General features: G+C 33.9%; 1 protein-coding gene across 6 annotated transcripts in view; it reads right to left on the bottom strand.

Moving 5' to 3' along the window:
* Nucleotides 1-23,779, bottom strand: part of COMMD9 (COMM domain containing 9) — a 1,186,740-nt gene that overhangs the window by 974,525 nt on the left and 188,436 nt on the right. The window contains exon 1 of one of the 6 annotated variants that reach the window (XM_050759483.1): nucleotides 22,375-22,378. The exons of the other annotated variants lie outside the window; for them this stretch is intronic. The gene's annotated coding sequence lies outside the window, so the exon portion shown is untranslated. Of the gene's footprint in view, nucleotides 1-22,374; nucleotides 22,379-23,779 lie in introns of those variants that run through there. 6 annotated transcript variants of the gene reach the window in all.

Genomic DNA, 23,779 nt, shown 5'->3' with positions numbered 1-23,779 from the left:
CTCTGATGGCGAGTGATGATGAGCATTTTTTCATGTGTCTGTTGGCTGTATGAATGTCTTGTTTTGAGAAATGTCTGTTCATATCCTTTGCCCACTTTTTGATGGGGTTGTTTGTTTTTTTCTTGTAAATTTGTTTGAGTTCTTTGTAGGTTCTGGATATTAGCCCTTTGTCAGATGAGTAGATTGCAAAAATTTTCTCCCATTCTGTAGGTTGCCTGTTCACTCTGATGGTAGTTTCTTTTGCTGTGCAGAAGCCCTTTAGTTTAATGAGATCCCATTTGTCAATTTTGGCTTTTGTTGCCGTTGCTTTTGGTGTTTTAGACATGAAGTCCTTGCCCATGCCTATGTCCTGAATGGTATTACCTAGGTTTTCTTCTAGGGTTTTTATGGTTTTAGGTCTAACATTTAAGTCTCTAATCTATCTTGAATTATTTTTTATTTAAGGAGTAAGGAAAGGATCCAGTTTCAGCTTTCTGCTTATGGCTAGCCAAATTTGCCAGCACCACTTATTAAATAGGGAATCCTTTCCCCGTTTCTTGTTTTTGTCAGGTTTGTCAATGACCAGATGACTGTAGATGTGTGGTATTATTTTTGAGGGCTCTGTTCTGTTCCATTGGTCTATATCTCTGTTTTGGTACCAGTACCATGCTGTTTTGGTTACTGTAACCTTGTAGTATAGTTTGAAGTCAGGTAGTGTGATGCCTCCAATCAAAGCTGTTTTAATACAGCAACTCCACTAAGCAGGATGAATAAAAAGGTGAAATAGATAAAACTTACTTTTTGTTTTCCTGGAGCTGACACTGTAAAAGTGGAAAGAAATAGCAAGCAAGGTCTTACATAATTAAATATAGTCGTGCTATGAAGGAGAAATGCAACATGTTCTCAGTGCAAACACCAGAGCAAAGAAACACAATATTAGGACTGGCCATATAATTTCAAGCGTTCCATGCAAAATGAAGTTTCAGCCTCTTATTCAAAAATTACTAAGAATTTGAAGATTATGACAATGGAACAAGTATAGTACTCTCTGGAAATGTAAAGATTGTATGTCCAGGAAGCCATTTTTGCATTCTATAGAGGACCAGGGACAGTTTTCCTGCAGGAGTGTTCATTTCAACTGAGACCTAAAGGATGAAGGGGGTTAGGTCGAACATTTCAGACTTGCATTTTCATTTGTCATTTCCCTTTGGGGATAATGTACTGTCCAGAGCTATGAGCCTGATACGTTAATACCAATGGATTATTCAGTTTTTTCTATCTTGCTTTGGTTGTTTATGAAAGATGGATACTTACCCTGCTAGGTCAAGTTTCATCATATGTATGAATCAGAAAGCAAAAATTAAGGCTAGAATTTTATGATTCAGAACTTAAAATAAAAATTTGAAGTATGTCAGTCATCATTCCTTAAATATTGATTGGCTTACATTGGCTTGGGAATTTGGAGATCTGAGTTCTCATCTTGGATCTGCCTCTGACCTTGAACAAGGTACTCTTTGGATCAAAGCTTTCTAATCGGAGACAACAAATTTTTACTTAAGGTTTATTTTAGTCTGAATCTCTAACCTACTGGCAATACAATTTCCTAATTTTCTTTAGTAAAAAATACAGTAGTTCATTTTATTTTGGTCTTCATTTTTGGAACATAAAGTCACAGTGTTGGCTGAATCGCTGCTAGCATAAATACAGCAATAGCTGCCAAAGGCCATCTTCAACAGGCAATCTCTTTTCTTAAACAACCATGTTAAATCCCTAAGGTGACCAGTGGTATACCATTCTTCTGTTAGTTAAAGGTCACCACTACTAGCAACCAAGTTTTGTACCTCCCTGGGGTAGCTGCTTAAGACTGCATTCATTGTCTATATTAACTTCTCTACTTCATCTGTTAAATATCAAGGTAATTAAAGACTTACATAGACATTGAGTCACTTTATGCTCAAGAAGAGACTCTTTTTAGACTAAAAATCTTCAGGCAATGCAGTCTCAGAAAGGTGAAATGAAAGTACTTTCAGATTTCTGGAAACTTTCTCTTCCTTGGTAAGTTTACTATTGCATTTGGGCAATTTGAGTACCTCTGGTAATTGCAAATTTAAGCTGTAATAGTCCTAGTTTAGGTTACTCTGTGATAACAAAGACCCCCAAATTTCAGAGACTTAACAAAAGTCTTATTTGTTATCAAAACCTTTGTAGTTATAGACAAATGTCCTCCATGACACCACTCAGTATTACAAACAGAATCACTTCTTCCATCATGTAGTATGTACTATTAAAATTGTGGGAACTCCTTGATGCATCAAGAAAACAAAAAACATTCTCACTAAAATTAACTATTTAATCTTTTAGTGACACACATTATATTTGCTTACAAACCATTGGCTAGAGATACTTATATAGCTGAGCCTAAGTTTATGGGTTTAGAGATGTGTAAACCTCTAAGTGCTCAGAAAAGAAGGTGAACTCTAAGAAGTCTTTATCACATTTCCATGCAACAAAAGCTGTTATCAAAGAAAAGTCTGTCTGGAACTTTTGGTTTTCTTATAATTAAGTTTAAATTAAAGCATATTAACCTACATAGATTCCAGTAGTCTAGAAGGCCAAGAACACGCACATCAGTTCTTCCAGCTGTTCATTTGGTATCGTTGGTTTATTATTCTGGCACTTGATTTAACTTATTTAGTTATTGTATGTCTGTGCATTTCTGCTTCTGTATTGCTGTGTTTCCTTCTTTCATTGTGTAGCGTATATTGAGTTCTCACTGTTTTCTAAGAGACTATAATTAAGGTATAATCCCTTTCTTCAAGGAGGTCACAATAGTCTTTGAACATCAGTTAGGCCCATAAGTAAACATAGTTCCCCAAATTACACATTATAGAGGTACTATATTCAGTCTCAATCATACACAAATTGGCCTTTTGATAGCATGTCTTAAAATTTTGAGGTGTGTACAAATTATATTTTCCACACTTTATGGCATATGAATATATCATCTCAGCTGAATATTTGCCAAGATATTAAAGCAAATCCAGAGATCATGAATGATAAAATAAGCTTTAGTATTATTTACAGACACCTCTGTAACCCACTGCCATGAATGAGTAGGTAGTTTTTTATATCATAGCAAAATTTCACAGCTAGTTTTTTTTTTTTTTTTTTTTTTTGCCATTACTAAGTATGGTATCTAAAGCATTTGAAGTGCTTTTCGATTAGCAACATAGAATATTATGTCGTTAGTAGTTTAGAAATATGACATACAAGGTGTTTAGGGATTTGTGCACAAACTCTTCTATGCATTATCTACAGTTTATTATTGGTTGAAACCTTATATAAGCCATGCATTGTTTAAGATGGACTGTCTATGGGATGTATTAATGCACCACCTCTGTTTGCTATTTTATTCAGTACCTTTTGATACCTAACATACAGCAGGCATTTTTATAAGCATTCAATAAGTAATTGGAAATAAAACACAATTCCCAACTTTCTGAAACTTTCTATTTATTGGAGGAAACACACATTTAAAAACACAGTATAGGAAGTTGTGTGGTAGAGGTAGCAGAAGGTGCCTGAACAGAGGTACCTTCTCTATCTTGGAGGACAGTATATATGTTTGTGGTGTGTACACATGCAAGCATGTGTGTAAGAATCATGGAACGCATAAATCAAACAAATTAATAAGGGGGAGTAAGAAAGTGTCCATAGGAGGAATCAACATATGAGAAGGCCTTTTATGTGTGACGGAATATGACATGGACCAAAATGGAGAGAAATTCAGTGAAGATTGTAGAATACCAGAGAGAGGCTTGCAAGATAAGAACGCAGACAAAGGTGGGCAAGATCACAAAGCGTTATGAAGTCATTGGAAGTTAAATCTAAAAGGCAGTGGCCTTGGAAGTATTGAAGGAGGGGGTTACACAATCATATTTGTGTTTTCTGGATATGGTAGGTTGGAGGGGAGAAAGAGAGAAGGTAAGGGTATCAGCTGAAATACATTAATCAAGGCAGAGAATGACTACCTTGGACTAGAGTAGAAGTAACAGGCAGTGAGAATGAATGGATCAAAGAGACCTTCAGGAGACAAAATGAGCAGAACTTAGTGATTGATTTCATGTAGATGACAGAAGGAAAGAAATGTAGAATTCAAGAATGATTCCCAGATTCCTAACATAGGTAATTGGGTAGATGGTAATGGAACTTACCAACATGGGGACAATAAAAATATATGGAAATATAGGAAAGCATAGTAAATATAAGCTTTGTTTTGAAAAAGTTTAGCTGGAGGTACTTCTGATATGCAAATATCCAGAAGCTCAGTGGGGAAGCTTTGGCAATGGAAATAGATATGGTAATATTCAGAATGGTTCTAAATTCTACCTATGATTAATTCCAACTTAAAAAATTATTTTTCTTGGTTGTCTTGCAATTTTCACCATAATTTTTCATTATAATTTTATATTTTAATATTCCTGAATGTAAAATTTATATGCCTATTTAGAAAAATAGATCAAGAATTACAATCAATCTGTCACCAGTAAAAACACATAGGCTACTGGGAGAAATTCAGAAATACCTGAAACTGAGAAATATTGTTTCAGGGTGGAATTATCTTTTTGTGGAATTTTAGTGTAGAATACTTAAAGTTAACTCGAGAAAAAAAAAAAAAGTTGATAAAGCATGATCCCACTATGATTGATTTCGTAAAGTAACTATATAAGAACCATGATTTCTTCCTCTTTGCTAGTTTGAAATGTTTTATTATTTTAGAAATTCAAATGGGCCTAACACTTGATGTTTACAATGTAAAAAAAAATCCTGAACATTGTTATTATTGGCTATTAATCTGATAGTAATATTTAAAGGTCAGATAACTTTTGAAAACAGAGAGAAATCTAGGAATAATACCATAGTAAATTCAAAAGATCTAAACAAATAAAATTGCTTTAAATTATCTTAATAGTCTTTGTCATAATAAAATGTAAACCTCATATAATTGGATGTAGGATGGTAGAGTTCTATACTACAGGCAAGACCTAATATATTTGAGGTCAAAAAGAGGCTGCCAAAGTTGGGGGGAGTAAAGGAAGCTGTCCATGTTTAGTGACCCTATCTAAATAGAAGTTAAAATATGCTTGAAAGACATATTTGAATGGCTGCTTTGACACAGAGCTTATTCAGTTATCTGACTTATATTTAAATAAAAACACAAGAATTATTGTTTATTCCATTGGCGTCTGTTCATCTTATTTAAGAAACATCTCTAACTACACATTAATTTATAAATATTTTCAATGAGATATGGAAGCCTTTTTAAAGACTGAAATATTGATTGATGAAAAAAGTAAGTAAATGTGCACAGATGGATTCAAGTCTATGACATAGAAAAATAAAAGAGTAAAAGGCTATGAGATTCGAAGTCTGGAGGCTTCAGCTTACTCCAGCAGTCACTGTGACATTTGGTGAGAACATATCATTTTAGGATAATTTGCCTTTTGATCTTCTTAGTATGTTCAGTTTGGAAGGGGAAAGTAATTTTGTAAGGAAATAGACGTGAATACTTACATTGATTAATATAGTTGAAATTATATGCAAAGTGACTTTAATATCTGGCTCAGCTGGATGGGAAGGTCTTGGTTGGTTTTCAAACCCAAGGTAGGATTTGCATTCTTTGTTCATGAAAGAAGGTACAATCTGGATGAAGTGAATGCTTTTCTTGTTTACTTTGTAATGAGAAGAGTAGTTTACAAATTGATCTATTACGTATGTTCTTTTTCTAATAAGTTCTTTCAATGAGTAACTGCAAACTCTAACTGGATGTTTCATAGCAAATAGCATAACCCTTACAATACAAAGGTAATTTGAAGCCTGGATTAAGAGAGATGTTTAGGTACATTATTTAATCATTTTCATTTCTTTCAGGGAGAGGTTGTGTGATAATGGCACTGATATTGGTAAAAATAAAAGAGGCTGGTTTAAATGCCATGTATCAGTTAACTTTTGCTGTATAAACAAACTATGCTAAAACATAGGACTTCAACAACAACTATTTATTTATTCAGGATTTTCTGAGTCAGCAATTTTATGAGGGCAATTATTTTCCTAATCTTTTCTGCCATGCTTATTCATGTGGCTGCAGTCAGCTGGCTGATTGGTGGGTGGATGGTTGGCCTAGGATGCCCTCTAGGCAACAGAAGAATGTAAATAAGTAGTTTTATTGGACATTGAGAACTAGATTACCTAATAAGCTTCTCAGTTTCCCTAATTTGTCAAGAAGTTCTGAACTAAATATGATGATGAATGAAGCAGCAACTAGCTTATTCCAGAGAAAGTATATTAATTATCGACCTTTTAAAATAAGCTTGAAAACAATGTTTTTAAAATGTACTTTTTCCTTCTTTAATTCAGTTTAGAGTGGGGTATAATTATAAACAAATAATTATCATCAAACACTGCAGAGTTCCACACCTTTCCATATTATATTCTGGAAATTTGTTTTTTTCTTTTGAAAATAGCAGGGAGTTAGAATTGATTGTGTAAGTAGGTTTCTACACCATTTCAGCTGGGAGGTGTAAGTTTTAGTATCAAAGGAAAAAGAACATCAGAAGGGATTAAAAACTTGTTCAGGAAAAGAGAAGAATAAAAAGCAAATGTGTACTTTTTAAAGCTCATCTCTTCGTTAAGATTTAAAATGTTATCTGATTATTAATTCCTCATTGTATACTCAAAAAATAGTGACTAATAGACTTTAATTTCTACACTGAAATTCTTTCTTTTTCATTCTACATTTTGCAACCTTGTTTTGACAACGTTAGGCATTGCTTTATGGCACATACATGATAGGAAATGGATCTTTAGACAAGTCTATCATCAATGCCTTTTGAAGTCAAATAAGCATCATGGAATGTTATTCCAAAAGAAGATGTAGTTTGAGACCTGTGGAAAAATGTTTTCTACCTTGTAGTTACTTTGAATAGCTTATACTTGTCTAATATTGAAGCAACAGTTACCTTAAGAGATTTCTTCTTGATGCAGTCTTCAGAAGGACTAGCAACACTCAAAGCTACCCAAATAATAACCATTTCAAAAGAATTAAAGAAGACAAAAATGAATATATTCAATTTCAGTATATGCTAAGATATAAGGAAAGTAAGATGTATTATTCAGGGTTATAAATGACAGGTGCATGCATGGTGCACCAATTGTAGTATAATTATTTCCTTCTCAGATGTTTGCCTCTCAAAACTCTTTTTTTTTTTTTTTTTTTTTTGCTGATTTATTTTCTGGAATCTGGGGAAAACAAGAATGAATGATTTTTTCCTTATCATTACTAAGCTGCTTAATTTCAAGAACTCCTTCCAGCTAAGGTATCCAGCTGGGCTATACTGGATGATAAGGCTTACACTAATTCATCTGCAGCATCTTGATAAACAATCTTTAATAATGGATGAGGGGAATTTAGTTTTTACCTGACAAGAGAAGCAAGTCTTCAGGCTGTTAAGAAGTGTTACACAAACTAAACTGAAGTTATACAGAACTCTGAAAATAATACCTCGTGTATATCTCCGAGTCAACATGTCCCTGGAAGCTTACAGAAAAAATAATTCCTCTTAATTCAATGAGTATGTCTGACTTAGTATCTCATTAATTCACACCAAATGTGCAATGAATTTGTGAAAATAAAACTGCTATGAGACTTTAAGCAAATAGTCTTTTAGTATCTATAGCATTGCTATAATTCAAATTAGACTAACAACATATTATCAGGTATATGACTTTTAGAGATCCTGCTTTAATCAAGTGAAGCATTTGTAGCTTGCTTATGAAATGTGTATAAAGGACATGAAAACTAGTAGGACAACCTGTTTCATAATCATATTTACCCTTTATTTTGCTCCGTAAAAACCTTTATTAAGGAGAATGCAAAGATAAACATAGACAGGGGTCTAAATTCTCCTTTTTAGTCTAAAATAATAGTTCTTCACTTTTTAGTGAACCATGTACAATTTTAATGTCATTTATTACATCCTGACAGTTCTAATAAAAGGTGGAAATACTTGATCAAAAATGGCAACAAAAAAGCTTGTTGCTAGCTAGCATTGCAGTTTAAGTATAAAAGCATAAATATAGTAACCGTAGGAGCCATATAATTGCTACTGATAGAACTTAAAACCTTTAGAGCTTTTGGTAATTCAAGGAGATTCAGAAACTGATGAGTTATGTATTAGTAAATGGGAAGCAGAAATTTAACAGTTGTTTAGGAAAGACAAATGGTTTTCTGAAATAAGAAATAGACTTCCAATAAGCAGCACTGTTGTCTAGGGCTTATTAAGTAATAAAAAGGAAAATATTCTCAGTTGTGAAACAAGTGGAGAGATGAAAGAGATGCAGAAATGAGTAATCATTATATTTACCATTTATTGAATACCTTCTGTGGGTCAGGCACACATTACATATATTGCATTCTTTGTAGCATCCCACACAAAGCATTTTGCCTTCACTTTATGGTTGAGGAAAGTGAAGTTCAAGAAGTCAAATTTACAGCTAATGAGTTTTTTTTTTTTTTTTTTTCCCACTGTCATACAAAGTCCACAATGATCTATAGAAGTAATTGAACACAGGTATGGTGAAAGCAAAGCCCACATTCCTTTATTCACACGCTAGCACTTATTGCTTTTTAAGAAGAGTGCATCTTTGAGTCACTAGATGTTCTTTTAAAGGGTTTGGGTTTAAACTGTTGGGAATCCTCTAAAGAAGAATCATAGATTGGATGAGAATTTAGAAAACATGATTTCAGGTTAATTCTACACATGAAGATTTGATTAAAATAAAGTCAAGCAGAGGGATGTATGGGGGTAAATGGGACACTGATTGTCACTGAAAACACAAAACATAAGTAGCTACCTAATTTGCCAGCTTATTTATCTTAACTGGGTATTATTTGATTACATCATACTATTTTTGTTTCCATAACATAATTCAATACTTTAATCAACCTCTGTATTTTTAGCTTTTGCTAAGCCAACATGCAAATTCATTATAAAATCTGTTTTCCTAAGAGTAAATCAAGCAATACTATTTCATAAAACCAAAACATCACCAACATGCAAAATAAACAAGCAAAGAAAAGCAAACACTAGATACCGATTCAGCGTTTAATATATTTCCACTATTTAAATGGAGAAGTAGAAATGCATGCCTCTGAGAAACAGCTAAAATTTCAAAAATTTATAACAAAGATATGATGAAAAGTAACTTTGGCCTTTTTGGTTTAAAATAAAAGGTAAAAGGGAGCTCTTCTTTTAGTGTGTGTGTGTGTGTGTTTTTCCAATAATTGTGATGACTTTCCAGAAATTTTCTCTTGAAGATTTAGAACATGATCTCCTTGATGATGTATCATTTCATATTGGAATTTGAGATATTTTACAAGTACACAACTATTCATCATTCTAACTTAATAAAAGAAAAGTATATTATTTAAGAGCATCTACCCATGTGTGTGTATGTGTGTGTGTATCTTTGAAATCAACTACCATATGTTTTCTTTTGTAATTTATTTTTTATTATTTTATTTTATTTTATTTTGTTTATTTATTTATTTATTTATTTTTTTGAGACGGAGTCTGGCTCTGTCGTCCAGCCCAGGCTGGAGTGCAGTGGCGCGATCTCGGCTCACTGCAAGCTCCGCCTCCCGGGTTCCCGCCATTCTCCTGCCTCAGCCTCCCGAGTAGCTGGGACTACAGGCGCCCACAACCGCGCCCGGCTAATTTTTTGTATTTTTAGTAGAGACGGGGTTTCACCGTGGTCTCGATCTCCTGACCTTGTGATCCGCCCGCCTCGGCCTCCCAAAGTGCTGGGATTACAGGCGTGAGCCACCGCGCCCGGCCGTTTATTTTGTTTTATCTCATTTTTTTTTTAGATGGAGTCTTGCTCTGTCACCCAGGCTGGAATTGCAGTGGTACGATCTTGGCTCACTGCAACCTCTGCCTCCAGGGTTCAAGCAATTCTCCCGCCTCAGCCTCCTGAGTAGCTGGGATTACAGGCACCGGCCACCATGCACAGCTAATTTTTGTATTTTTAGTAAAGATGGGCTTTCAACATGTTGGTCACGCTGGTCTCAAACTCCCGACCTCATGATGCACCCGCCTTGGCCTCCCACAGTGCTGGGACTACAGGCGTGAGCCACCATGCCCGGCCAATGTTTTCTTTCATGTGCCTGTAGATCCCGCCCACCAATATTATTAGTTTTATTTGTCTCCACTTTCACTCTAATTTCACAATTATCTATGTAGAAATACTCACATAAACACGTTTCCATAAAAATAAATAAATCTAAAATTCCTCAAGTATGAAAAATAATCACTGGACATAAGCTAGACTATGAATGTATAAAAAGCAAAGTCATGTCCAATGAACATGATAGAAATTTAGTCCTTCAGGGAGTTTACATTCTAGCAGAGTGAGACAGGCAGTAACAACATCACATAACATATAATTAGATTATATAATATTATACAAGATAATAAGTACTGTAGGAAAAAAAGTTGGAGCAAGTTAAACGGGGTAGGAAACTCTTAGACTGTGAGAAATAGAGTCAACAGTGATTTAGAGGCTGGAAACTGTGCTACAGTAAAGATAGAGTTGCCATCAACTGAGAAGAGAAAACAGATATAATAAACGTTTCCAGGAAATGGAAAATCAAGCATTCAGTTTTGGGCATGTAAAATTTGAAGTGCCTATTAAGCATCCAAATGGAGATGTGTAATCCCCAGCTGGAATATAAGTTTGCAGTTGAAAGTGTTTTTTGTTCTTTAATTTTTATCTCAGAATCAAGCTCTAAGGCAAGGATTAAAGTGCAATTAATTTATTTTGGGATATAAACACAGAAATAGTGGAAAGGAAGTGGGGAAGTGAGAGTGGGATGGGAAGATGGCCAGTAAAGTATAAGTTATAAGGCAAATTAACATTGTGAGCAACTAAAACTTGATGCTATAAAGAGGCTCTGGGAGCCACTGTAAATGTGTGTTTTAGAGTATCCAACAAGAAGAATGAGAAAGCTTGGCTATTCATGGACCACTTCATAACAATAATTAGATAAGGCTTGCTTTTAGGGCATATTCATTCTTAGGCTACTATAGGCACAGATAGAGAAGAATTAGAGGCAGAGAAAGTAATATCGGAGTTATAGCTTGGAACCTGGCCAAGATGAATCTCCAATGCCAAGCTTAAGAATAGGTGCTTTCTTCCATAGTCATGGAGAGCCAAGACACTTTACCCCTAAATCTGCACACTGAACGCATCCTGGTGGAGAAATAGGCCGGTCTCTCCCTTCAGATTAGTCTGGTAGTTGAATTAGAAAAGTCCACTACACGGAAGCCAAGTGAAAGAATAAAATTACAAAACAGATGGCTTCGCCATTGTAGGCTGGCCAGGAAAGGAGCTCAGAGTCAAGCCTTGCAGGAAGAAGTGAGGGGGAATGCCAGAGATGATCTCATTGTGTGATCATACCCCATTGTCTTGCTCCATGTGTGTTTAGAGTAATACAAGAGCATAAGGACAGGAGACCCAGTTCTAGTGTTTAGCCTTCACCTTAATCGTTGCATGTGGAGCCTTTGGGGAAGCTATGCATCCTCTTTGATCATATAACTAAGACGATAGGAAGTAGAGAAAAGAAGAGAAATAAATATAGTTTTATTTCTGTTTTTTAATATGGTAAATATAATAATTTGTTTATATGTTGATGGAAAGTCATAGAGATGAAAACTATTATTTTAATAAATAGCCTCAGAGAGTCCCATGAGGAGACAATTTTAGAAAAAAATTGGACTCCATTATGAACTAAACTTTTTAAAAATTAAATTAGTCTAGTGAAAGCTTATTTTTTTCCCATTTTCATCCTGCCTTTCTTTCTTTCTCCCATTCCTCTTATCCCTCCTTCTTTCCATGATAATATATGAGTGCATACTGTGAAGTAGAACCTGTACTAAGGATTAGTACATGAAAGGACCACTATGACAGTTGTTTCAGGAGCTTGAAGTTCTTTAAGAATAAGAACCAAGCAAACAAATAATTGAAATAAGTAATTGAAATAAGTGATTAGTGCCCTGACAGCCAGAGGATGACAAACAACTCCATTCAGAATATAAGCACTATGGAATTTCTTCCTGGAGGACATTACTTTTTAAACAATAATATTTAACACTTGATGGGAATTACTATTGATCATCTATAAAATCAGATTTCTTTCAGTAGTGTTTTTGGATAAATGGAACATAGCTAATATAGGTTTTGTTTCAAAGCATCTGTTGTTCTTCCATTGTAATTTGTATCCAAGCTTAATAAAATGATCTGATTTTAATAACCTTATTTTCAAAAGACTAATTGATCATTTTCTTGAGCAGCCTTGATTGTAATGCCATGTTTTTTTTCTTAACATAAAAAAGGCGTATTACAAAGTGTAGCATGTTTAGGAAAAGCATCAAGTCATAACCAAACAACTCTCAGAAAACTCAGCCAAGAGACTACACTCGTCAATTAAGGAAGACTTCAAACTCCTCAGAGTTTTTTAAAAACTTCCAAACAACGCTTCTGTGGAATGAGGATAATCTTAATGGACATTGTTTCATACACAATTTGTTGTGCATAGTTTATCCTGCCTTTCATGCCAATTAGATTCCGAAAGTGCTTCATGTGCGGTCTGGGAGAGGTATAAAGGAATTAAATGCAGGTTTGATTGTACTATGTTAATTGGAGCTTTGCACCTCACTTAGGCCTCATCATGGGCATGCATAGTTTCTGAAAGCTTGCATATTGAATAGACCTATTCTTTTCAGAGTTGGTATGGACATGCACTTGATTATTCTCAGATATAAAATGTGTGCTTTCAAAGAGCAGTAAGTTCAGAAATTGTGTGTGTTGTTTTTCATTTTGTTTTTAATTCAATAGTATATAGATAACAAATGGATAATCTAGAAGGCTTATGATTATGGCATACATCTGAGCTGTTGAATATTTTTCAGTTTCCATTTGTAATGATGCAGCCAGGAGATTATCTATGTTATATTAGTTTGGAGCGTGTTTCTTTATATTAGTCAAATGGTAATAAGTAATCTATCCAGGGGGTGTCTGTCTTTGTTTAGGCTGCTGCTGTAACAGAATGTATTATACTGGGTGGCTTATAAACAACAATAATCAATTTCTCACAGTTCTGGAGGCTGGGAATTCCAAGATCAAGGCACTGGTAAATTTGATATCTGGTAAGAACCAACTTTCTGGTTCATAGGTGGTACCTTTTGTTGTGTCTCCACATGGTAGAAGGGATAAGGGGTCTCCCTTGAGCCTCTTTTGTAAGGACACTAATCCCATTCGTGAGGGCACTGCCCTTATGGACCACTCACCTCTAAAAGGCTTCACCTCCTAACACCATAACCTTTGGGGTTTGGATTTTAACATATGAATTTTGAGACACATTTGTACCCCTAAACTAAAACAACTAGATATATTCTCATACTTTATTGAAGGTCATATTTTATTTCTCATTATATCAAAGCATATAAAATTTTGATAGAAGGATGTTTGCTCATTTTGCTCTGTGGTTTTTTTATTGTTTTCCCAGTACCTACTACAATGTTGAATAGTGAAGAGAGTGGAAATATTTGCCTTGTTTTCAGTCTTCGATTGAAACTTTTAATGCTTCTCACTTAAGAATAATGTTAGCTTCAGTTTTTTTGTAGATGTCCTTCATCAGTTTCAGGACATTTCCTTCTATTGCTAGTTTCCTGGTAGTTGTTTTAATGAATAGATGTTGAATTATTTCACTTATTTTACTGCATCTATTGAGGTGATTATATAGCTTTTCTGCCTTACTCTATTAATATAGAAATCACATTAATTGATTTTCATTTGATAAACTTTGTATTGCTGAAATAAGCTCTACATCATCATGATGTATTATTCTATGTATAAATTACTAAATTAATTTGCTGTATTTTGTTAAGGATTTTGTGTTTATGTTCATGAGTTGTTGGTCGGTAATTTTCTTTTCTTGTAATGTATTTATGTATTTGTCATATTTTGGTATTAGAGATTCAGAGGCCCAGCCCTTGTGTTCTTAGAGTTCTTTTATATGATGGACATTATTTCCTTTTCCAATATTCAACAGAACTCACTGTTAAAGATATGAAGGCCTAAGAATTTTTTATGTGAAAAATTTTAATTATGAACTTAATTTTTCAAATAAGTGTTGGGGCATTTTGAATTTTTATTTCTTCTTGTGTCAGTTTTGGTAACTTGTGTTTTTTAAAAAAATCTGTACATTTCCATGTAAGTTGTCAAATTTGTTGGCCTAAAGTTGTTCATAGGGTTCTTTCATATTCATTTAACTTCTGTAGGATCAAGAGGCATGCAGTAAATATATGTTGACATTGAATAAATTACTAAACCATAGACATTGACCTAGCTCTTTTCCAACTCATTTACTGATTTTCAAACTTCTAAAACAAGAAAAAAATCCATTTGATTTAATAAAGACTCCCTCAGAAGCATTAAGACAGGTGAAATTAAAGAAATATGGGTATGAATAAAGTGAACATAATTTGGGGAAAACATGAGCTCCTTCAACTTGCCCTTATTCTCCTACTATGACAACTAAGAAGTTTCCATTTTATACAAACTTGAGCTCTTAAAGATCTTTGAGTTTGATTTTAGAGCTCAAAATAATAATTATTTGTCTATCTAGTGGGTAAAGAGAGAGTAAAGAAAGGCTAATTAGTCCCCATGCAATTAAAATTACAACATTTTAGAGCTGGAAATATTTTTATAAACCCTTTAAAAGAAACACAGACATAATCATGACCCTATTGAAAGGCAAGCATAACATATTTTGTTTATCTATTATTATTTGTTATCTATAAAAACTTGAATTATTGTTTATTATTATCTAAATATTTTGTTTATTATTATTATCTATTTGTTATGTATAAAAACTTGAGTTCTATTGAATACGTTTTGATAAATCACTTAACTATAAGTTTATTAAGTGCAGAGTGAAATTTTATTCATTTTTGTATTCTCCATAATACTTAGCACAGTGATTTGCACATAGTGTTCAGTATGTTTTATTAATGCATGGAGACAAATATCTTTGACCCATGTCAAAGAAATAAAAATGATCAGTTTTTGAAACAAACTAGGCTTTCAGGCATACATAAAATTTAAATTAGAGCCTTTATATAACTTTCAGAGCTGAACAAGAACCCAGCATGGTAAATTTACTTTAATATTTGTATTTGTATGAAGAATATTTGATGGAGTGTAATATTTATGCTTTGAGGTATGACCTGTATCTATGCTAATTTCCAGACACTATAATCAAACAGTAATTAGGCAGGCAGGGGGTCATTAGAAGGTAGTGCATTTCTCTTTCTTCTTATAAGTTTCTGATGTGATCAGTTTGTTTACTGAATGAGAAGCCAGGGTTTTCTGCATTATTAATATTCTACTTAGGCTATTATCACAGCATGAACCTTCTTTTCTTCAGACATACGACAATGACAATGACTGAAGAAAAGACTTGCAGTTGTAATAGATAAACAAAATATTTTATGCTTTCCTTTCAATATGGTCATGATTATGTCTGTGTTTTTTTTAAAGGGTTTATAAAAATATTTCCAGTTCTAAAATGTTGTAATTTTATTTGCATGGCAACTAATTAGCCTTTCTTTACTCTCTCTTTACCCACTAGATAGACAAATAGTTATTATTTTGAGCTCTAAAATCAAACTCAAAGATCTTTAAAGATTATTCATATATCTTTTTATTTGTATTCTCAAAAGCAAAACTACAGTGATTTTCAAATGGCCTAGTAGTCACAAAAATAGACAGTTTTAGATTACAAAACATATGTAGTTCTCTGACTTAATATGTCAGGAAGAGGTCCCCTTTACTTATTCTTTACCTTCCTTTCAGAATGTAGTTCTGTTGTGATTCAAGTATTTTTGAAAGACCTTTTTGTTGATTTCATTGTAAAAATTTAGGCTCCAGAAAAAATTTTGGCAAATTTCCTCACTCTTAAAACAGTTCCTTCCAGAATGCAAATGTGAAGAATTAAAACAGCCAAATCTTTTTTATTTTTTTGGTCATCCTGGTAATTAATGGCTTTCACTATAGCGGATATGGCAGAAATAAAACTTCAAACTGAGCACGATAGGCAGTGATAGAATGGATTTGTTGCATATGTTGATCAATATTGTTAATCTTGTGATTCAGTGATTGGCCTTATAATTGCAATTAGCATAGATATACTCGTTGTGGTAGAAATACTATTTGCTACATAACTATAACTCATCTACCCTAAAAACTTGCCTATGCCTCCTGCTTCATTTTATTGTTGCTTCCTGTCTGTTTTCATGCTGTTGATAAAGACGTATCCAAGACTGGTCAATTTACAAAAGAAAGAGGTTTAATGGACTTACAATTCCACATGACTGGGGAGGTCTCATAATCATGGTGGAAGGCAAGGAGCAGCAAGTCACCATGGATAGTGACAGGTAAAGAGAAAGCTTGTGCAGGGAAACGCCTCTTTATAAAACCATCAGCTCTCATGAGACTTATTCACTATAATGATAACAGCACAGGAAAGACCATCCCCATGATTCAGTTACCTCCCACCAGGTCCCTCCCACAACATATGCGAATTCAAGATGAGATTTGGGTGGGGGGACAGCGAAACTTTATCAGCTATCATTGCTATTATCATTTTCATCATCCCTATTTTAAACAACCTGCTGAGGATTCCTAAATTGATAAATTCTTCCAACATCCAAGTTTAGAAGAGTACAGCTAAGTTTTGCCATAGATCTGTTTTCCCATGTAGACTCTGAAATGAAAATTTGAATGGAGGAAGTTTATTGAGGAGTGCTATGAGCAACAACACCTGTGAGGAAGTAAGTGGATGGATGAAAAATTTGAATAGAGACACAGTGCCTCTGACTTCTGACTTCAGTTGGACTGCTGGCGAGTTCTGGAGTTGTGACTGACCTTCAGAGTTGACTCCAATTGAGAGAAAGGGAAGCTTATATTTATGTTCTCACACTGACCAGTTATTAGATATGGACTGCCTGAAAGGGCAGGGAACAAAAACTTGGGTGAGATAGCTTTGTTTATTTGAAAGCAAATCCTTCCCATTTGTGAAAGGAGGGATTAGGCAGAGCATCATAACATTCATTGTAGTGGTCCAACCACAAATTTATCAATTGTAGAATAATGTTGTAACCATTCACCACTTAACCTCAACTGTAAAGAAAAGAGAATAATCATTTTCTGACTGTTTTAGCTGTATGGTAAGAGCCTTGTAAAAATCACAGTCATTTTCTTTATTTTGGTATTGTTGTAGATTTGGTGATACAAGGTCCATATATTATGTATTGGTGAAGTTTGAGATTTTAGTGTAATAATAACAAAAGTATACGTTGTAATCATTAGGTAATTTCTCATGCCTCAACCCTTCTCACCCTTCTATCTTCTAAGTCTTTAATGTCTATCATCCCACCCTACATGTTTATATGTACACATTATTTAGCACTTGCTTATAAATCATAACATAGAGTATATGACTGTTTCTGAGTTATTTCACTTAAGATAATAACCTCCAGTTTCATTCATGTTGCTGCAAAACACATATGAAACCAAAACAGAGCCCAAATAGCAAAAGCAATTCTAAACAAAAAGAACAAAGCTGGAGGCATCATATTATCTAGACTTTAAATTATGCTACAAGGCTATAGTAACTAACACAGTGTGGTACTGGTAGAAAGATAGACACATATATATATCAATGGAATGAAGTAGAGAACCCAGAAATAAAGCTACATGCTTACAGCCAACTGATCTTTGACAGAGTTGACAAAAATAAACAATGAAGAGAGATAGTCTCTTTTGCAAAGGGTTCTGGGAAAGTTGTAGAGGCATGTGCAGAGGAATGAAACTAGACCTATATCTCTTACCATATTCAAAAATTAAATAAAGATGGATTAAAGAATTAAATGTAAGATTTAAAATTGTTGAAAATCTAAAAGAAAACCTAGAAAGAAATTCTTCTGGACATTGGTCTAGGCAAATAATTCATGACTCAGGCCTCAACAAAACAAAAAGCAACAAAACAAAATGGACAAATGGGACTTAGTTAAACTGAAAATTTTCTGTATCGCTAAAGAAATAATCAATACAGTGAACAGACAACCTACAAAGTGTGAGGAAATAATTGTAAGCTATGCATCCTACAAAGGGCTAATATTCATTTTCTACAAGGAACTCAAACATCTCAACAAGAAAAAAAAATAAGCTAATTAAAAAGTGGCCAAAGGATATAAACAGACATTTTTCAAAAGAAGAAATTACAGTAATTTTCTAAAAGGACAGTTCTAAACTGGTATAGCCAATTCAATGAAACCTCAATGCTGGAGTTTCAGCCGAGTAAAAACCCTAGGATTGCCATTGGCCTATTAATCTCCATCTGTTCAATAGTTGGGAATCAACTCATGTCAATAGGCAGCAGTGTGACCCTAAGAACTCCAAAGAAGAGGTTTGTATATCTTCTTCATTGATTTGTACCAATATGATCTAGTTCAACAGTCTAGTTTTTTTCTCTTTAAGAAAAAGCATTCCTGACCTTGACAATAAATAGTTGCCCAGTAGGGGTTGTATAGAGAGATTTTAATATAAGAAAATTGACACAGATATGTGTGGGAGGAGGATAGGTGTGAGGAAGTAAAACACCTGAGTCAGATGTATTCAAAAGATAGACTTTATAATTTTATCCACCTAAATTTAGATGTAAAACATTTTCCTCATGATGAAAATTTATGTTCAGCAATTATGAACACACTTTACAGTGGACCCCCAATTACTTCCACAGACTGGTATTCATGACCTGTGTAATCCCGTCCTCTTGAAGTGGGTAGAGCCTGTGACTTGCTTCTAACCCATACACTATGGAGATTGATAAGATTTTTACTTCTGTGATTACATTGCACAAGATTGTAACTTCTGTCTAGGTATCAGACTCTCTAGCTTGCTCTCTCTCATATATTCACTTTCTGAAGAAATTTTCACCCTTGGATTTTGGTATTTGCAGGGAATTTTGGAAAAAATTACCCATGACTATCAGGAGATGACTGTAATTGTTTATTGGTTTTTTTGTTCATTCTTTCAGATTTCCTACATAAACAACAATGTCATCTGCAAACAGAGACAATTTTACTTCCCAATATGTGTATCTTTGTTTACTTTACTTATCTTATTGCATTTGCAAAGACTTCCAAAATGATGTTGAAAAGGAGTGGTGAGAGGAGGCATCCTTGCCTTGTTCCCAGTCTTAGCAGGAAATCTTCTCATTTCTCACCATTAAGTGAGATGTTAACTATAGGCTTTCTGTAGATAGGTTTTTATCAAGTTAAGGGAGTTCCCCTCTATTCTTAGTTTGCTGAAGTTACTTTTTTTTTTTTTTCTTTTTTTTAACCCGTCTCTCATTTGCCCCAAGAATACTTGGGGCAATAAGAATATATGATATAAGAATACTTATATTGACTGAAAATAAAAGACATCATTCTATTTATAGCATTCTGGTTTTAGTAGTGGCATTTATTAATAGTAGTGTTTCCATTTACAAAATGTACTAATTCTCAATCACTGAAAATGTCAAATCCTAGAAAATGTAGCATTCTTATGTGTGATGTTTACATTATTCTCAAACATTTATTAGCTAAGGATTCATTTGATGAATATGATTTTTCCAAAATAGACAATTCTGATGATTCAGATAATTCTCATGTTAGTCCTTTTTAGAAATAACTCCAAGAACAGTTTTAATATTTTATTTTCACATTGAAAATCAGAATTGCTTTCGCCTCAAAGAGCCTGTTTATGTAAAATTAAATGAGCAATGACAGGGAGCTGCACTTTTTTTTTTTTCTAAATGGGAAAATAGTTAATCATGAATAGATGTTGTATTTTTTCTAATGCTTTTCCTGCATCTATTGATATGATTATGTCATTTTTCTTCTTTAGCTTGTTGATATGATCAGTGACATTAATTAATTTACAAATTTTAAAGCAACCTTGCATATCTGGAATAAATTATACTTGGTTGTGGAGTATAATTCTTTTTATAAAGTATTGGATTTGGTTTTCTAATATTTTGTGGAGGATCATGAACATCTATGTTCATGAGACACAGTAATCTGTAGTTTTCTTTTCTTATACAGTCTCTGTCTTTTTTTGTTTTTGTTTTTGTATCACAGTAATGCTAGCCTTGTAGGATGATTTCAGAAATATTCCCTTTGCTTTTATCATCTGAAAAAGATTGTAGAGAATTGGCATAATTTTTTTCTTAACTGTTTGATATAATTCACCAGGGAACCAAACTGGGTCCAAAACTGTGCTTTCTGTTTTGGAAATGTATTAATTATCAATAATTTCCTTAAAATATATAGGTTTATTCAGATTGTCTTTGGCTTCTTTCGTGAGTTTAGCAGATTTTGTTTTTCACAGATTCAGTCCATTTCTTCTAGGTTTACAAATTTATGGGTATAGGTTTGTTAATAATATTTATTTATTTATTTTTTAATATCCTTGGTATCTGTAGAGATGCTCACTTTTTCATTTCTTATATTAGGATTTGTGTCATCTCTATTTTTTCTGTTAACCTGAATTATCAATTTTATTACTCTTTCCAAAAAACTAGGCTTTGGTTTTATTGATTTTCTATATTAATTTCATTGGCTTACATTCTATTATTTGTTATATTTTTTCATTTTTTTACTTTGAATTTAATTTTCTCTTCTTTTTCTAGCTTCTAAATATTTAATCTTAGATTATTAATTTTTAGGTCTTTCTGCTTTTCTAATACATGTGTTCAATGCCATAAATGTCCCCCTAAGCACTGGTTTCATTGCATTTCACAAATTTCAACAAGTTGTGTTTTCATTTTCATTTAGTTCGAAATACTTTTAATTTTTTTAATTTTCTTGAGATTTCTTCTTTGACCCATATTTTATTTAGAAGTGTGCTGTTTAATCTCTAAGTGTTTTGGGTTTTGCAGCTATCTTTCTGTTATTGATTTTTAGTTTAATTCTATGGTGGTCTGAGAAGAGACATTGTATGCTTTTAATTATTTCGAGTTTTTAAGGTGTATTTTATAGCCGGGAAAATGGTCTACCTCGGAAAATGTATTACGTAGTTTGAAAATAATGTGTATTCTATTGTTGTCGGATGGAGTAGTTGATAGATGTCCATTATATTCAGTTGATTGATGGTGCTATTGATTTAAACTAGGTCCTTACTTATTTTCTGCCTGATGGATTTGATTTTTTTCTGATAGAAAGGTGTCAACATCCTCAACCATAATAGTGAGTTCATATATTTCTACTTGTTGTTCTATCATTTTTGGGCCTTATTTATTTTGACACTGTTGTTAGGTGTCTACAACAGGAAGGATTGTTATATCTTCTTATAGGATTGACCCCTTTATCATTATGTAATGCCCCTCTTTATTGCTGATAACTTTCCTTCCTCTGAAATCTGCTCTGCCTGAAATTAATATACCTACTTCCACTTTCTTTTCATTAGTGTTGAAATGGCATATCTGTCTTCATTTCTTTACTTTTAACCTATATGCACTTTTACAATTTAAAGTAGGTTTCTCATAAACAACATATAGTTGAGTCCTTTTTTTTAATCTATGTAACAGTCTCTGTCTTTTAACTGGTGTATTGAGATCATTAAATTTAAAATGATTAATGATATAGTTAGATTAATAGCTACCTCCAATATTGTAAAATATGTATTTGAACTTTGTCCCTGTTTTCTGGAACGTAGCTAAAACTGTTGGAATCTCTTAAGTGATAAGTGCCTTTTTGTATAGTAATGAGATGACTGATGGCTAGGGGCTCTTGCATAGCCTCAGGATGGGGGACTGGTTACCTGGGGAAGCAAATATATGATTAAAAGCTTTGTAGGGACATGGATGCAGCTGGAAACCATCATTCTCAGAAAACTATCGCAAGAACAGAAAACCAAACACCGCATGTTCTCACTCATAGGTGGGAAATGAACAATGAGATCACTTGGACTTGGGAAGGGGAACATCACACACCGGGGCCTATCATGGGGAGGGGGGAGTGGGGAGGGATTGCATTGGGAGTTATACCTGATGTAAATGATGAGTTGATGGGTGCTGACGAGTTGATGGGTGCAGCACACCAACATGGCACAAGTATACATATGTAACAAACCTGCACGTTATGCACATGTACCCTAGAACTTAAAGTATAATAATAATAATAATAATAATAATAATAATAAAAAGAAGGTTAAAGCTTCCTATTCTAACCCCCAACCTCCAGAATGGAGAGAAAGAGTAAAAGTTGAGGTGATCATCAATGGCGAGTGATTTAATTAATCATACCTATGTAATGAAACTGCCACAAACCCAACAAGAGTGGTTTAGAGAGCTTCTGAATAATTGACTATGTGAAGGTGCCTAGAAGGTGGCATGCATGGAGAGATGGTTAGGCTCTGTGTTCCCACTCTCATCTCATCTTGAATTATAATCCCCATAATCTCCACCTGTTACTGGAGAGACCAGGTGGAGGTAATTGAATCATGGGGGGCGATTTCCCCCATGCTGTTCTCTTGATTGTGAGTGTTCTCATGAGATCTGATGGTTTTATAAGGGGATCTTCTCTCTTTGCTCAGCAATTCTCCTTCCTACCACTCTGTGAAGAAGGTGCCTTCTTTCCCTTTGCCTTCCACTATGAGTGTAAGTTTCCTGAGTCCTTTACAGCCATGCGGAACTGGAAGTCTATCAAACCTCTTTCCTTTATAAATTACCGAGTCTCTGGTATTTCCTTATAGCAATGTGAGAACAGACTAATATACCTAGTGAGGGCATAGAAACTCCATGTACTTTTCCTCCCAAAGCTTGCCCTATGTATTTCTTCAATCTGATGTTTATCTATATCCTTTGCAATATCTTTTATAATAAATGCGTAAATGTAAGTACAGTATTTCTCTGAGTTCTTGGAATCGCTCTAGCAAATTAATTAAAACTGAAGAGGGTGTTGTGTGAATTCTAATTGATAGTAAGTCAATCAGAAGCACAGATCACAACTTGGTGCTTGTGCCTGCAGTCTGAAGTTGGGGGAAAGTCTTGTGGGACTGAGCCTTTGCCTATTGGATCTGACACTACCTCCAGGTAGTCTCAGAATTGAATTGAAGTAAAGGATATCCTATTAGTGTTCACCGGAGAATTAAGTGGTTGTTGTTGAGGAGAAATCCCTATACCTTTTAGTGATTGGAGGTGAAGTATTCTGCGTTGACTGTGCAAGAGTGGGAAAAATAGGTTAATTTTTCCAGTCTCTTCAGACTACCATATTTGTTATTCTATTTGTTGCCCTTGTTCTTTGTTCCTATTTTGTTTTACACTTTTTTCTGCCTTTTGTGATTTCAGTTGAACATTTTACATGATTTGATTTTCTCTAATTTCTCAACATAACTCTAATACTTCTTCTTTTTCATGGTTACCCTAAAATTTGCAATACACATTTACAAATTATTAGTCTATTTTCAAATAACACTGTACCACTTCATGGGTAATGCAACTATCTTATAATAACAAAATAATTCTAATTTATTCATTCTATCCTTTGTATTGTTGCTGTCCTTTATTTCACTTATTCATAAGGACTGTGAAAGAAAGATAAAATCTTGAGACCCCAAGTTTCCTGCGCCAAAA

The sequence above is a fragment of the Macaca thibetana genome, chromosome 14 (genome assembly GCF_024542745.1).
Source record: "Macaca thibetana thibetana isolate TM-01 chromosome 14, ASM2454274v1, whole genome shotgun sequence".
Lineage (NCBI taxonomy): Eukaryota > Metazoa > Chordata > Mammalia > Primates > Cercopithecidae > Macaca > Macaca thibetana.
Note: the sequence above shows the minus strand (reverse complement) of the source record. Positions and strands in the feature narration are given on the sequence as shown.